The sequence below is a fragment of the Carcharodon carcharias genome, chromosome 27 (assembly GCF_017639515.1).
Source record: "Carcharodon carcharias isolate sCarCar2 chromosome 27, sCarCar2.pri, whole genome shotgun sequence".
NCBI classification, from domain to species: domain Eukaryota; kingdom Metazoa; phylum Chordata; class Chondrichthyes; order Lamniformes; family Lamnidae; genus Carcharodon; species Carcharodon carcharias.
Genome location: NC_054493.1, coordinates 15,021,207 through 15,037,548, shown reverse-complemented (window position 1 = coordinate 15,037,548; position 16,342 = coordinate 15,021,207).

Below are 16,342 nucleotides of genomic sequence, written 5' to 3'. Positions count from 1 at the left end.
CCTTCAGGGGACAACCAACATGCTCCAGTTAGTCAGCTCCTGCAGCAACGTCTTCATCTACGCGGTGGCCCAGATCAAGTTCCGGGAAGAGCTGAAGAAGGTGCTAATGTGTCCTTTCACCGCGGTCACTGGTTGTTTCAAACAGTTAAAACGCCGTAAAACATCCTCACATTAATTCACTTCCAACACAGTGGTTCAATGCGTAGCAGCACTCTCTCTCTCTCTCTCTTTCACCCTCTCTTTTTCTCTTTCTCTCTCTCTCCCTCCTCCCCTCTCTCTCTCTCTTTCTCCAGAACCACAAAGTCCTGGGCTTCAGCTCCCTTACTTGAGAGATGTCATGCCCATACTCCAGTGCCGGCAGTGCCCCTGTAGCCCTGAATGAATATTGAACTGACGCACTTGCTGCCTTCCTGGCTGAGATAAGAAACAACTGTGAGTATCTGCCTTCTCATGTGGAATGTGAATACCCCACGGTCGCAATTTCAAAAATGAGCAGGAAGAGCTTTCCCCAGGTTCTTATAATATTTGTCCTTCATTTAACACCATTGAAACCAGCGACCTGCTTATTTTTCCTTTTACAGTTGTGGAATCTTGCTCTGTAAACCTTTGATGACATGTTTCATACATTACACTGGGGGAAACACTCGATTGGCAGGAAAGCACTTTGGGAAATCCTGAGGACGTTTTTTCATCTTTATTTATGTTTCTTTCTTTCCTTCTTTCACTCTTTTTTACTTTCTCTCTTTCTTTTTTTCTTTCTCCCACTTCACAGACACAATTTCCACTGAAGTTACTCTTAACATTTAAAACAAAGTATTTGATGGGATGGGAAGTGTTTCTTTTTAAGCAGTGAATTGTGATCTGGATTCTGCTGCCTTTAAGGGAGCTGGACGCACGTTGAATCGTAAATTTCAAAAGTTAATTTAATAAAGACAAAGGTGACATCTTGTTAAGAACAAGTAACTATAACTAACTGGGTTGCTCTTTCAGAGATCTGGCATACACGCCGTGACCAACAGATCCAACCTTTTACCTTTTGATTATAAATTGCGATATTCGCGACCTCAGGGCACCCGAATCATCTTTCTCGGTGAATAAAGTGTTCCTTTTTTTGAGAAACGCTGCAACAAATTTGTGCAGCGGCAGGTCCCTCATCTCATTCTTATCACCGAAAAGCATCCACCTGTTCGTCGTTGTTTGCAGTGAGGGGCATATCTTATAAAAAAATCGTGAATAGTTTGAATCAATAGCCAGTAGATTTTAGAAGAATGAGAGGTGATCTTACTGCAACATATAGGATCCTGAGGTGGAGGACGGCAGTTGGGGGTGGTGGGGGTATGGGGGGGTGGGGTGGTGGTGGGGGTGGGGTGGTGGTTTGGAGGGTTGGAGGGGAAGGGGGAGTGGTGGGGCATTGTGGGGTTGTGGGATGGTGTGGTGCGTCTTGACAGGGCGGATACCGGGAGGATGTTTACACTTGTGGGAGTGACCAGAACTAGGGGGAAGAGTTTAGGAATAAGAGGCTTACCTTTAAGATGGAGATGAGCAGATTTGTTCTTCTCTCAGAGTTCGTTAGTATGTGAAATGCTCTTTCCAAGAAGGCAGTGGAGGCCGAGCAATAAATGTATTCAAGGGTGAATTATATTGTGCTAACGGCATGAGTTAGACAGATTTTTTGATGGACAGGGGTTTTAAGGTGCAGACGGGAAAGTGGAGTTGAGACCACAAGCAGATCAGCTATGTAACGTATGGAATGGTGGATTAGGCCCCAAGGGCTGAATGGTTTACCCCTGCTCCTAAGCCCCATGGTCGTATTTTCAATGTTTGGCGAGAGAGTGTGGATGGCTTTGGGAGGTTTGAAACACAGAATGACAATGACATGGTCTGGAGTAATATAAACTGCGACATGGAGCGGTCTAGTGTGATAGGAACTTAACAATTGTCCAGCACAACATGAACAGAGCCAAAATATGTCCTGACATAATCACAGGATAAGATCTAATCTCATCAAAGCTGATGCGGTTTAATGTAATAGGGACAAGATCTGATAAGTCAATAGCAGAGATAGAAACTAACCAAATATAAAAGTGGACATCATTAATTGAAAACTGAGAAAGCCACTTGCATTATATAAACAGAGACACACTCAAGTACAATCATCATTGAAAACGGATTGTGGGTAAGTTAAACCAAGGCATTGCCGTGCACAGTATGAAATAAGGCCGTGTCTACTGTGATATTACAAGTAACATGCTTTTGCAAGCATTCAGGTTGATGTGTTTCGTGCTTTTTACACAAATGTACTCTACATACGAAATAAGCAAACATGCATAATACAACACATGCGCACATGGTTAACTTTAACGCCCACACACACAAACACAATCACACAGACACACCTACATACAATCACACAGACACATACACCGACACACAATCACACAGACACGCACACACACGCACCTACACACAATCACACAGACACACGGACACAGACACACACACACACATACACACACGCAGAATTGGTAGCGCACACTCGGAGATTGTTAAAAGATTCACTCCAACTTTTCAACCAAACATTACATCCTCAGGATCTCAGAAAGCGCTAAGTCTCAACTAATTTTCAAATATCGTCGATATTGTAATGCAGGGAATGTTATTTAAACAGAAGGAGGCGTCAAAGTATAATAATTTGTGGTCAATAATAAATGTGTGGTCAATAATAACAATTAATCCGGTCACAAAATGATCAACATATCCCAACAATTCAGATTACGAAATTGCTCGCCCTTTTCTTCTGACTACCCGGTGCCATTGGGCCAAAGTCCACTGTCTAATTCTTCTTTGCCACAACACCTGCAATTTATGTACAAACTCTTGCCCTGAATGTGCCATTCTATGAAGTGAAGTGTCACGGAACAAGGTTGTTTCCTGTAATCTCCATCTGTGAGCCGTGACACCGGTGAACTGACAGTTCTGCAAGTTTTAGCCAAAGCTGAAGTGCTGGAGCGACATCCAGTGGTAACCTGCGGAAAACAATGATCCTTAATTTCTACCCGAATATTGCTGCATGATTTTGCTGAAGTATTATTACGTCAGATTATTATGAATATTATTACTTTGATTTCATTATTAGCATAACTTGTCTGTTTCTTATTTTCCATTTTCTGCCGTTGCTCTTTTGCAAAAATTGTGAGATTATTTGGCTCAGTCCTCTCGTGGGCCTAATTGACTAACACAATGCATGCTCATTTGCATTGACATTAATAATTCCACCATTATAAGGTTGGATTGCAAATTCATAAATACGCATAAGTCTTCCTACTTCCCTAATCATTAAAGGTGGACACAAATCACAATTGAACAGGTCCATGAATGAAGGGTGATGGGTATTTTGCTATTTGTGTGTGTGTGTGTGTGTGTGTGTTTGTCTGTTGTGTATGTGTATTTGTGTGCAGTGTAACACACCACAGAGTTGACAGCTGAACAGTGTTAACAGTGAGAGTGGTGGAGCCTTTCTCACCGTCCTCAGATACTTTAAATCTCCCTCAACTCTTTCATCCCTGTATGTGAATGTAAGACACTCGGGAGCTTGATTGGAGAAATGTCAGTACAAGAGTCAAATTTCTGGCCTGAAAGTTCTCCAAATCATCGATATCTGAAATCTCTCCGAGTGACAAGAAGCAGCTGCCAAAACAACAATAAAATCAACTTAATGATATTTGAAAGCAGAATTAAATGAAGTGCCTGCGGATTTCGGCCATAAAAACTGATCTATCTATCTATCTATCTATTTATCTATAGCAGACTGGTTCTGCTCCTGGCATGCCCTCTTGCATTTTTCATTGAACCAGGGTTGATCCCCTGGCTTAATGGTAATGGCAGACTGGCGGATATGCCGAGCCATGAGGTTACAAATTGTGCTCGAGTACATTTCTGCTGCTGCTGATAGCCCACAGAGCCTCGTGAATGCTCTGTCTTGAGTTGCTAGATCTGTTCACAATCTATCCCATTTAGCACGTGGTGCTAGTGCCACATAATACAATGGAGGGTATCCTCAATGTCAAGGCGGGTCTTTGTCTCCACAATGACTGTGAGGTGGTCACTTATACCGATACTGTCATGCACAGATCCACCTACGCCAGGCAGGTTGATGAGGATGAGGTCAAGTCTGTTTTTCCCTCTTTTTGCCTCCCTCACCACCTGCCGCAGACCCAGTCTAGCAGTTGCGTCATTTAGGACTTGGCCAGCTCAGTCAGTAGTGGTGCTACCGAGCCACTCTTGGTGATGGACATTGAAGTAACTCACCCAGTGTACATTCTGCGCCCTTGCCGCCCCCAGTGCTTCCTCCAAATGATGTTCACCATGGAGGACCACTGATTCATCAGCTAATGGAGGGAGGTACGTGGTAACCAGCAGGATGTTTCCTTGCCCATGTTTGACCTGATTCCATGAGACTTCATGGGGCCCAGAGCGATTGTTAAGGGCTCCCAGGGCAACTCTCGACTGTATACAACTGTGCCGCCACCTCTGCTGGGCTTGCCCTCTCGGTGGTTTTGGTGCCTGTGACATTATCTGTAACGTATGATTCCATGAGGATTATCAGCCTATGTCAGGCTGATGCTTGACTAGACCATAAGGCAGCTCTCTCAATTTTGGTACGAGCCCCCAGCTGTCTGTAAGGAGGATTTTTCAGGGTCGACAGGACTGAGGTTGTGTTGTCATTTCCGGTACCTAGGTCAATACCGGGTGGTTCATCCGGTTTCATTCCTTTTTTTGTGACTTTGTGACCTTGTTTACAGCTGAGTGGCTTGTTCGGCCATTTCAGAGGGCATTTGAGCCAACGACATCGCTGTGGGTCTGGAGTCACATGTCGGCCAGACCAGGTAAGAGCGACAGATTTCCTTCCCGAAAGGCCATTAGTGAACCAGATGGGTTTTTACAACAATCAATAACGGTTTCACTGTCATTATCAGACTTTTAATTCCAGATTTTTATTGAATTAAAATTCCACCATCTGCCGTGGCGGGATTCGAACCCGGTTCCCTAGGGCATCACCCTGGGTCTCCGGAATACTCTGGATCAAAAATGACGAATGGGCCTCAAGTGATGATGTGAATCAAATTGCGCTTCAGCGGTTTCTGCAATTTGACTAATATGGAAAAACGACAACCTCTTGTGTGGTGATTTACTGTGGCTATCTGCCTGTGTACACTTGTCTATAAGTGAATGCTTATCTGTCTGCATCTGTCAGGGTTTCCAGGTGAGGCTTGTGCTGTCCAGGAGAGGGCGCTCTCTGATCATTTGATAATGGTAATGATCAGGGACCCCAGCTGCAGGCTGTTCAGAGAGATAGAAATGGAGAAGACATCCCCCCTGAGCAGCTCGAATCTCCGCGACGTTTTACTCTCTATTCCCTAGTGATCAAAATTTCTGATTCTGGAGTTCAGACTGGAACCATGGAGGTGAAACTTTGCCTGGCTTTAGTCAACGTCCTCATCACTGGTCAGTGACTTTGGGACCTTGCTACAATATTCCCCCATCTATGTATAATTTCACAACTCTACCTCCGGTGTTGGTTCGCCAAACCCATCGTGTGCTGCCTGTTTATTATCAGAGGTGGGTAACGGGGATTCAGTGTCCCAGCCAAAACCAGAAGTGGGATCAGAAGAGTACCCGGGAAATTACATAGAAAGTAAAGTAGAAAATACATCCTGATCCGATCGGGATTCTCCAGCTGAAATCTTTGCTTTCAGTCTTAGGAAAAGTGAAATTTCTCAATCATTTTAAGTTAGGGTCAAATTCAGACATTTCAACCCGCAGTGTTCGCAGAAACCTGTCAATTTCTGAATAAATACCAGAGTCAACTTCTGCACGAGTCAATTTTTGAGTCTGATGTAGGGAATTCAGTTCATGTTTTAAAGGTATCTCATCATTACACAGTAATGTTCATTTAATCGTGCCCCTCATCCCCTCCCCCTCTGGTTGGTAATGGAGCTCATTGGCTTTGGCAGTGCTGACAGGGACTCAGAACGATTTCCATTATGTTCCGCTTCACATGTCACCAAGGGGATTGGGGCGGAGATAGAAAGAGAGGGAAATAAAAATTGTGTGTTAAACAGGCAGTGTGAGACAGAGGTGAAAGGAGAAACAGTGAAAGAAATATACGGAGAGAGAGGAGGGAGAAAGATAACTGGCCAGGCAAAGTGAGTGACAGCACACCAAAAAGACAGAGAGAGGGAGTGAGAGAGAAAACGGGAGAGAGGTAGAGATAGAGAGTGAGTATCAGAGAGAAAGAGAGACGGAGTGGGGGGAGACGGAAGGAAGGGGAGAGATAGAGGGAGTTGCAAACATAAAGTCAAAGAGAGACAGAGGCAGAGTTAAAGAGATGGATTGATGTTGAAGCATTGATAGGGACAGAGAAAGCGAGGGGCAAACAGACAGTCAGAGAGTCTCACTCACACAGCTTGTCAAGGAACTGATTGGACTGGAGACATCAATAATTAGCCAGCAACTAGCACTAGTTGGCGTACGTTTATAGGCAGCTCTGAAAGACGAGCCAATCCCATGACAAAGAAAAGCCCTGCATTCTCAGAATGAGCGGAATAAACACCTTCTCTGAATTTACTCTTTAATATCAGATCAGAAGAGTCAACATATTTAACCAATCTGTTATTCTCCAGCATTGTTTAAACCAAACATCATGTGCTCCCCGTATCTCCTGCTGATAAGAATAGCCGTGCTGCCTCGTGAGTGTATGTTGAAATGACCAGTTTCTGTTCCACTGGTTATATTTACTCGCTGAATTCTGACACATTTTGTGTTTTTGTTACAGAAACGAGTGACCAAGATTTAATGTCTAAGGAACCGCCTAATTTTACGGTTCAAGAAGGGCAGACCCTGATACTAACTACAGATACTCCACGTCCTGTAGCTTTTCCTATCTCTACCGGTACATCCAGTCTCCCCGGGGAGCTCCACGATGTTTACTGAAGAGATTCAGCAAGGGACAGGGAGTTAAGCCTCTAGATTTCCTCGACCGGTTTTTTGCTGTTTTGGACAAAGACAAAAGAAAAAACAACCTGTTCTCTCAACAGTTCCCCGATCTCCAGTCTCTCACTGCCGTGTATTACCGTGGGCTGCGCCTCACTGTTACACAGGAGCTCTCTCACAAAAACCGGCAAAGGACTCTCACTTTCTCTCCCGGAATCAATTTTGGGAATTGAATTGTTAGCTGGTAACTGAACAGAAACCAAACTAACGACTAGTTTGGCGAAATGGCACATTTCTGTGTTGCAGACTCTATTATTGTTATTCTGTTTAGTATTCCTCTTAATATCAGCTGTGCGATGTTCCAATGGTCAGTGAGCAACTCTTTTAATGCGAGCCTCCGGCATTGGTGGACAACATTAAGGACAACATTAACTATTCCCCCTCACTGCCACCACGTCACCCACTGACTCTGCTGGAGACCCAACATTCAGCTGAATCCTCAGCTCAGTCCCTTTGGAAGGAACAACGACTTCCCTGATTTGCTGCATCACGTTCTGACGCAATAAGTTGGAGAACAAAATATCGTGGGGCTGATTGGACGTCACTTGTGGAGACTTTCAGAAATTAACCAATGGATATAAATGAAAATTTTCTCAACCCTTCAGTGAAACATTGACAGATTCAACTCGTTCTGTTTCAATCCGCCTTCAGTTCGCTGGAAATATGTTGGATTTTAACTTTTATTCATTTCTCACAGCTGCAGCTCTCTTACCCGGTAAGTCTGCACGATACACAATCTTCCTCTTGCAGGTATCATTCTTTAAATTCAGTTTTATTTCGATTTAGAATGTATTCCCTCACTCAATATAATAAGCTGGGCTAAAGTAGTAAAATCTTAAATCTCTTTATTTTTTAATTTATGCAGGTGTCAGTGGTGCAGACTGGGTCTCACAGGGACCAGATACAGAGATGCAATTTGAAGGAGACTCGGTGACTATTTACTACAGCTGTTCCACTGCTGGTACATATTCCTTACAGTTGTACCGTCAGGACCGGGGTAAAGCACCCATATTCTTGATCTTCATCCCGAAATACGGGATCTCTGCTATCTTCAGAGCAGAGGGCGTGGGGGCTCGATTTTCTGCATCTCTCGACACTTCGAAAAGTGAGGGGAATTTCACCATCCGTGACCTGCGGCTGTCTGACAGCGCAGTGTATTATTGCCAGCTGAGAGACAGGGGGAGACTCATACAAAAACACTGCTGCAATGTGACACCGTGAATTGCTAGCGGACTGTGTAGCGATATACAGGGAATGAAAGTTCTTCTCCAAGTAAAGCCATCAGACAATGTGGCCACAAAACAACTCCCATCAACTCTGATGAGTCAGATTGCAGAAACCCTGTGCATGTCTTTTTGGTAACCCGGCCTGTTAATGTCTGATACATAGGAAGTTTCTCCTATTCATTACCCGTGTATTTTCGCGCTCTCTTTAGTGTGCCACTAACACAGAATTACAAGTTAAGATCTACTCATTGTGTGAACGCAGTAGAATGTTGATCAAATCCGACTTCATCACAGTCAACAAGCTCAGTCTAATTTGTGATAATGAGTGAAATGACTGGAAATCTCCATCTACATTCACGCCTGTATTTCTTTCTTTGAGAAGACCTTCATGCCGGTTCATTAAAGTTCACATTGTCTCTCAGGTCAATTAGAGATCAAGAAGTCTCTGACCATCCTGCACCTGCTTACTGTTCAAATGACTGAGAACAAGTAGGGTGGCAGGGAGAGGGAGTCACTGGAAATTTGGAATCTTAGAGCACCGTACTCGGCCTGTGGTGCCCCGAGACACTTTCAAAGAATTATCCTGTTCAGCTATCAACGCCCACATTTTCTACATAGCCCGGCATTTTCCCTTTCTAGTTGTATACAACGTCCTTCTAAAACTAGTGTTGAATCTTCTTCCACCACACTTTTGGGCACTGCCTTTCAGAGTTTAACAAATTGCAGTGTGATAAATTAATCGAACCTTTCCCTAGCTATTTTCCCTTCTAAATCAGGCCGCTTGTGTTATTCAATGTTCTACAATAGGGAACAGTTATGCGCGATCTACACTAACAAACCCACATAAATTTGAGAACCTCAGTGCAGTCTCTCCTTTCCCTCTTTTGAGGTCTAGTGGCCAATGGATATCTTTCCCACTTCTGACTCCTTGGAAGGAGGGCGGACGGTTGACTCAGTAAGTTTTAAAGCCTGGTGTTCAATTTTTGTTCCAGCTGGGGTAGATTTGGGGCCTGCCTCCTTGTTCTACCCGTGGTGGTGCAGTGGATCGGACCTGCCTTCAGGTCGAAGATTCAACAGAAAGATATAATAAGAGCAACCCCAGTTTAACTAGCGTATTCACATATCTGACTGTATTAAGTCCACTTAATGACCCATTCTAAACCGGATTGAACAGAATCAACCAGCAGAGGGCGCCAAACCCAATCATGTTCTTCAGAAAGTCACGTGAGACGAACACCAAAACCAGTCGCATCCTATGTGAGGTCACAATGGGCCTGGCCCCCTGCAGTGTGTGGGTAGAACAATGAGCTGAACAGAGCCCGGTTTCCCTCTCTCCTTCTCAATCTCTGGCTCACTCCATTCACATTCGCTGAGAGAGATTCAGTCAGACATGTTTCTGATAATCCTGGACGCTGCTGTTGGACAGTAAATATAGAATTAGCTTCATCAAGACAGTTTAGCAGATTGGTGCAAGCCTGATGAATGGGAATTGATAAACGCTCACACAGATAAGCACAGATTTTGAAAGATCCTTTTAAACCTCCTGCTCTTTTACTCCTCTACATTCACAGGCGGACTATTTGCAGACCCAGTAACTCAGTCACCGGTGGCATTAACCGTGTTAGAAGGGGCCTCTGTGCAGTTGGGTTGCGAATATCCAGACCAGGTTATAGACAACATGCAATGGTATCGGCAGAAACAGGCACAACATCCAAGCTGGAAAATTACCAAAGTGGCAGCATTCAAAGAAGACGAAACATCAGGGCAATATCTGTTGGCTGCTGACCAGTGTAAGAAGAATGGTTACCTCAATATAAGCAGTCTGAATGTGGAGGGCGGGCTGGTCTACTACTGTGCAATGAGGCACAGCGTCAGGTAAAAGCCAAGACCCCGTAGAGAAAACCTCAGCGAGTTTTTTGCGCGCAGCCATCTTTGGTGCTTTTATCAGCGGGGTTAGTTTGATCCCAGGCGCATGGAGAATAAAGATTGTCAGGTTTGTTTATCAAACAGTTGTATTTCTGCCTTTGTCTTTGTTCAAATCGACAGAGAACCGGTTCAGGAACTCTTGAGAATTATCTCAATGTCTCGGCCTACGCCTCCTCAGTAAGTGTCTCCGAACTTTCCCGGAATACTGATCTGACTAGAGGTGGGGGACTGCATCGGATGTGGGGTCAATATAGTTTAACATTACCGAATATTCTTCCAGAGACTTCAACTCCGACGGATCCTGAGACACTCACTGTGTGTCACTCGTTCCTGCAGCAAAACATAGAATGTGTCAACGTCTGGAATTGGATTTAACACATGAACTAGACAACGGCCCTTTAAATATAGACTCACAGAACAGCACGGCGAGTATGATCGGAAAGCACCATGGGGAAAACAGGCTGTGTGATTGAGACTTGCACAGAAATTAACTGAATTTTTAAAAAGTATCTGACCCTTCACTGATATTAAAGAGTAAACCCAAATGAGGAACAGGTTTCACTTCTTGGGTGACCGAAGGGCATATCCAAGGGGAGCGTTATAAAACGCCGAGCTCCCTGATAACTGCATGGGCTGCATGCTTTCCGGATCGCCCCGGCGGGATTTGTACAGTCCTGAATAGCCTTTTCTACACTCTGTCTCCATTGCACAGAAATAGTTGGCGGTGTCTGTCACTCGAGTGTCGCTAACATTCAGAGTGCTGCGCTTCTCTGTTAAAATGAACTGAGCCGCGATCCTGTCCTGATCACTGGTACCACACGCCAGTTGCTGCACTGTTCGGTCCGGGTAATGCCTATATAAGTGTAATACTCCTCCTCCTATTGTGGTGGAACAGGTCAAGGATCCCTTGGTAAGAACCACTGACTCAGGAGATCGTGATAACTCTTCACTGCCCCTTTCATCTGACAAGAATGTGTAGATATACCTCAATTTCATAAAATTAATATAATATGGCTCAACACAATACAATACAGCACAATAAAGTACACCTTTATAGTAATGTAAGAGAATGCAATAAAACAAAGTGCAATTTAACACAACATAACGGACCCAATGAGTGAAATAATCCTGTCAGGAATAGTGTAAGGGCAAGAAATGCAGGGAGATAATCATTAAAGTGAAGCTCAGCTTCATGTCGGATCTTATCAACTCAGGGCAAGAGATGCTCCTTCGCCGGCAGCGCTGCTGAATATTAAACTGAGCCCGACACCAGTTACATAGTGTCGGCCAGACCGAGGTCTCTGGGAATTGTGATCACAAAGTTAGGCTTTTCGGGAGCTTCAACATTGATGTGGTGTGTGGGAGAGGACTGAGCATGCGTCAGAGCGTCCGTCTGTGTGACGCCAGAACGCCAACTGCTGCCATACCAGTCTGGAGTCTAGTGACGTCATTCGGCTGTCTGTGTGACGTCACTCCGCAGCTTATGTGTCGCCAATCCGCAGTTTGCGTGACGTCAGCCAGTATAATTGGAGGATGAGAAATATCTTTCTGGGAGCTGATCTGAATATTGAGCCCCGAGTTTAAGGGAATTAACAGCTGATCAGGAACGGTAAGGGCAATTTACCCTGTAGATTAATTTGGTGATGGATCTGTCGGATCGGATTCTGCAGTTTGTTTCTCTCCCCCGCTACTGAAAACAGTTGGGTGACAGTTTGATCCGAGGTGAATGTGGTTTCCTCTATGTTTGTGTTTGAGCGGCTGACAGCGCAGCTGAACATTGTGACTGCACCTGCCCGAGATTCAACACAAACCCCAACAGACTGGATCTCCCAGACACAGTCTAAAGTACGGGAGTGGAGTTCCTTTTTATCATGAACTCCGGTTCTCCGTCCTGCTTCCGATCAACCCTTTGAGTCCACTTTCTCCGCTTAGAGAGATATGACTGCCTGAACCGTGCTGTTGCTGTTGTCTGTCTCACCGATTATCTGCAGACAGGAGCAAGCCCGCCCCTATGAATACAGCCCGATCTGAATAAGCCAGTGCAAGAAAAAAAAAGTCCTTCCATATAATATCGTAGGTGAAAATTAAAGCAGCTACTTCTCCTTTTGTCTTAAATTTTGAGGGCTGCATCTAAGTGACAGAATCTCCATGGCTCAGATCTGAACTATATATTCAAATAGGGAATAATCAGGCAGGATTGTGTTCAAAATTCAGATTTAAACCGTATTTTGTAAATGAGATGAAATGTGTTTATTTCAATCTGTCAGAATTGGTCTTGCCCTCGCCCCATACAACCCAGATGCTGGGTGACCGCATTGCCGTTGTCCGCTCTGTAAAAGGGAAGTTGAGATGAGAACAACTTCGTTCTAATTTGCACCTTAAGAATCGCCCTTTGTTCTCATCTTGTTCGGGTCCTCTCATCTCACTTACTTGTGTCCCCTGTGGTGCTTTAAGACCTGTAGGTGGGGGAGGCTCTCTTTGAATGGAAACAGCCGGAGCGGGGCTATACTCAGTGTCCTTATAACGGAGATGGTTACATGGTTTGGGGCGGTGCGAGGGAGGGTGGGGTGGGGTGGGGGGTGGGGGGTGGAGGTGAGGGGAGGGGGCGGGGGGGAATGGGGTGGTGGTGGGGGGTGTGGGTGGGTGGGGAAAGGAGAATGGTATTGAAAGGTGGAAACACTGGTTTCTGAATGGTGCCAGAAAGGATTAAACAGCTACTGAAAAGCGGCAATGAACACTGAGGGAGCTCTGTGCTCGGGGCTGGTTTTAAAGGGCGCAATCATTATCTTGTGAAAAGTGTTCATTTGCGATATACCGCCCCTGAACCATCAATTTACTCTGATCAAATAGGCAATATGTGCCAGCTTTGATCAAATGAACCGAGGAACGGAGACTGGAGATGTAGAAAGGGCTGCAAAATAATTCAGACAGGCAAGGGAAGATTATTTATTGGCAAAATGTGAGTTAACGCACCACAAATTAATTTGTGAATGCATCTTTTAGTATACTTGCAAGTTAAAATCAATCAACATAATTCCTCACTTGCTCCTCAACTGTTCCTATTGAGTGTCTTGTTTTGCTTTGATAATTTATTAATAACTCTGTGACACCCACAGGCTGAGCTGTTGCTTCTGTTTATTGCTGTGAGTGCGCCTTCTGCTGTACAATATCTGAAACTCTCATTGAGGGTTTTTGTACGGAACCCGCGCTCTCTCTGCACCACTGTGGGCTCCATGGCACAGAAATAGACAGCAGTGTCGGAGAGAAGAGCCCCAGCGATATTTAAAGGAACTGTTTTGTTTCCTTTGTGCAAAACAGCAGAAAACCTGTCTGGTAAATCCTGAGACGTATCTCCCACGCTATATATCTTCAATAAATATCTCGGAGCTTCCCCGGGATACTGGATGTACCAGAACAGAGTTTGAACAGCAGTTGTAGAGTAACTGCAGTTTAGTATTATGGCCTGTCCTTCCAAAACCGATAATTCAGAGGGATCCTGGGACACTTCATCTTTGCTATCGGTTCCTGCAACAGAGTACAGAATGTATCAAATATCTGGGTATGAATATGACACATGGACAGACACTAACCATTTAGACATTGACTCACCGGGCAGCAATACCAACATTATTAGTAATGACCAGCACGAGAACATGGTTCCTGGTTTAGAATTCGACGAAAATAACATAATTCAAACAGCACTTCTGGCCTGCAATGAAAGATGAAAGATCATGGACTGGCTTCATTTATTGGGAACCTGAGGGGCGTTTCCCAAGGACATGATTTGTTGATTTCTCACAGCTGTCAGCAATTGGGCACCAATGAGTGTTATTTGTAGCCTTAATGCTTTATTGGCTGTTTCTGTGTTTCATCCTGCCTGTCTTTCTCGGTGTCACCGGCTCCCCCATCATTCAGATGTCTGCCTGGCTCCCTGAATCGTCTGGTCTCTCCGTGAGTCAATCTCCACCTCCCCCACCCCCCCCAACTCTCTCTCTTTCTCTATCTTTCTCTTTCTACCTGAGTCTCTCTCTCATTCTACTCTGGTCCAGGAAAGTGCACCGTATAGAAAATCCAATTCTTCCCAGTCTCCCATTTCAACGAGTTCCTCAAATGAAGTTTTCCATTAGTGTGAAAAGTTATAATAGACGAAATATAATAACATCAGATCTGAATGAAGTTTAAAATAGAAACAACTGCATTTAAATCCCACAGTATATCATATAGGTATGAATCAGGTGTCATATTTACATCTTTTCTTTGAGTGGACGTGTAAGAGTCCGAATCGTATGAGGATGTCTTTGTTTTCATAATGTTTAAAGTGAGCAAAATTTAACAGGTACGGCTGGGATATAAAAAAATAAAGGGAATGACAGGATTCAAACTGAAAACCGTACTAGTCCTGTTTTCTTTAACTGTGTGTTTCAGATCTGAGCGATGGAGATACTGTTACTCAGCGGAAATCCTCACTCACACAGACAGAGGGAGAAGGTGTCACTTTAACCTGCACCTATACCGACGATGGTTATTACTTATACTTATACTTATACTGGTGCCGTCCATACCCAGGCAGGCAGCCGGAGTTTGCAGTCCGGAGGCAGACGGGCGGCGGTTCTGAATTTAAGGCGGATTTCGCTCATAGCCGGTTTTCTCATACAGTCCAGCAGTCAGACAAGTTGGATCGATTGACCATCCCGGAGCTGCGTCTGTCTGATACCGCCGTCGATTGCTGTGCACAGAGTCTCACAGTGATGGGAACGAGTGAAAACCTCGTCCGATAACTGCTGCCGCATTCTGGGTCACAGTACTGTCTGCTGAGGTCTGTTTTTAACAGCGGGTAAGACACTGACACCTGAATTCATTCCTATGTGCGCAGACCCCCCAAGCACAATCCACGTAAACACCATCTAAAATCACTCACATTGAATATTGATTCCGTCTGATTATTGCGTTAACTGCGTGGGCGCAGAATCCTGGTGTTTATTTGGAGAACCCTGGGAACTCACCGTTCCTATTGAGAATACAACACCCTGCGGTTGGCCTGGAACTAGATATATCTGTCTGTCGCTACTTCTGAAAGAACTCACGGCCAAGGAACAGATAATGTTTGGTTTGAAATATCAGTCTGTAGCGTAAACCAAAGCCCACCAGGAGAGGAAATTTCTAATAATTATAATAAGCTGATTAAACACCTCTCACTCACACATGTTAAAACAAATAACAAATAATTTAAACAGGCTCTTAGAGGTGATTGTCAGGATATGATTCGAAGATGCTGAACAATGATTAATAGAGTAAATAATCTATAAGCACAGTCTTGATATGCTCGAGGCACAGGAACAGATGACCAGAAAACCTACTGAGTGTAAAAACCTGATATGAAAACAGTATAAGAAAGTTTCCCAGAAGCAGTGGAAGCGCATTGCAGAAATCTGAACACTGGATAATGCTTTATGTAAAAACAAAGACTTTATCTTTTCCCTCTGCGTGACCCGCAGTGTTATATACCCGCTGCTCTATTTGTTTGCAGTGTGTGCCTCCTTTAATGGATGAAACACAATGTCAAATATTTGGGGCAGCTTCTCTGTTGCAATCTCTAAACGTATCTTTGAATTATGTTCACAATATATTCAACGCTAATGGTACAGAGGAACCCTTCCCCGATGCTGCGCCTGATGCTCTCAGCTTGTTGCTTATCTGATGTTATTTGAACTTAGCACATTCTGGTGCTTCATTTCGATTTCTCCCCACTCTGCCCCCCTATTCCATTCACCTTGCCACATTGCAGCAGTGTTCTTGTACGGGGCTCCCTCTGGTTCCTGTCACTGTGTCCCTCAGACCGCAGAAATAGAGGGTGCTGTCAGACAGCCGCAGGTCACGGATGGTGAAATTCCCTTCACTTTTCGAAGAGTCGAGAGAGGCAGAAAATCGAGTCCCCACTCCCTCTGCTCTGAAAACATCTCCATACTTAGGGATGTAGATTAAGATTGTGGGGGCTTTGCCCCGATCCTGACGGTACAGTTGTAAAGAGTATGAATCAATAGTGGTCGAATAGCTGTAATTAATGGTCACCCAGTCTCCTTCAAACTTTGCTGCTGTAACCGGCTCCTGTGAGACCATGTCTGCAGCATTAACAGCTG